This window comes from Camelina sativa, chromosome 9 (genome assembly GCF_000633955.1).
Source record: "Camelina sativa cultivar DH55 chromosome 9, Cs, whole genome shotgun sequence".
Taxonomy (NCBI): domain Eukaryota; kingdom Viridiplantae; phylum Streptophyta; class Magnoliopsida; order Brassicales; family Brassicaceae; genus Camelina; species Camelina sativa.
Genome location: NC_025693.1, coordinates 3,956,118 through 3,957,722, shown reverse-complemented (window position 1 = coordinate 3,957,722; position 1,605 = coordinate 3,956,118).

The following is a 1,605-nucleotide window of genomic DNA, read 5'->3' as shown; positions in this document are numbered from 1 at the left end:
GATGTGATGAAGACTGCCTTTCAGACAAGATATGGCCAGTACGAGTTCGTAGTAATGCCGTTTGGACTTACCAATGCACCGGCGGCATTCATGCGATTGATGAATGAGGTTTTCCATGATTATCTGGATCAATTCGTGATAATATTCATCGATGACATCCTTATATACTCGCGGAGTGCGGAGGAGCACGCGGAACATTTGAAGAAAGTGTTGGAGAGACTAAGGGAGATGAAGCTGTTCGCCAAGTTCAGCAAGTGTAAGTTCTGGCAAAGGGAGATTGGATTTTTAGGGCACCGAGTTTCGGAACAAGGAGTGTCCGCTGACCCGGAGAAGATTGCCGCAATCCAGGATTGGCCAAAGCCAACCTCAGTAACAGAGGTCAGGAGTTTCTTAGGCCTTGCGGGCTATTATCGGAAGTTCGTAAAGGGGTTTTCGTCCATTGCAAAACCTCTGACACGACTCACGGGTAAAGGAGTGCCATTTATATGGAACGAAGAAGTGGATGAAGCTTTTAGGAAGCTGAAGGGAGCACTAACATCAGCACCAGTGTTAGCCCTACCAGAGCCAAATCAGCCATACTCTATGTATACCGATGCATCAAGAGTTGGCGTTGGATGTGTTTTGATGCAAGGAGAGAGAGTAATTGCCTATGCCTCCCGACAATTAAGGAAGCATGAGGAAAACTACCCCACACACGACCTAGAGATGGCAGCCGTGGTGTTTGCGTTAAGGATATGGAGATCCTTCTTGTATGGAGAAGCGGTTCAGGTATTTACGGATCATCAAAGCCTTAAATATTTGTTCACGCAACCAGATCTTAATTTGCGCCAGAGAAGGTGGATGGAATTCATAGCCAATTATGATTTGAAGATCCAGTACCACCCAGGCAAAGCGAATGTAGTGGCAGATGCCTTAAGTCGAAGGAAAGCACAAGTGAATGCCGAGAAAGATGTGGAGTCTTTAGCCGAAGAACTGAAGAAGGTAAGGCTTCTAGCCTTAGAAGGGGAATCTAGTGAGCCGTTGGGTTTACAAGCTGTAACTCAAGCGAGCCTACTACGTCGAATTCGTGATGAGCAGCCCAAAGATGAGAATCTGAAAAAGGTTATTGAAGAGTTGAAAGGTTCAGAAGGGCCGAATGCTAGTGGTTATCATTTGGCAGATGATGACACCCTACTCCTTAATGGGAGAATTACTGTACCGGACCGGAGTGGATTAAGAGAGGAAATATTGAGAGCAGCCCACAGTTCAGCGTTAAGTATACACCCTGGAAGTACCAAGATGTATAAAGACGTGCGCAGATATTATCATTGGCCTGGATTGAAGAGGGCAGTAGCACGATGGGTAAGCCAATGTGACTCATGTCAAAGAATCAAGGTAGAGCATCAAGTGCCAGCAGGTTTGCTACGCAACTTGCCCATACCGACGTGGAAATGGGACTCTATCTCGATGGATTTTATTACTGGTCTACCAATAAGGAAGGGAAGAATCAATGATGCAGTATGGGTAGTGGTTGATCGTTTAACCAAAGTGGCCCGTTTAGTTCCAGTGAGAAGCACGGATCAAGCGCCAGTCTTGGCAGAGAAGTATATAGACGAGATTTTGAAG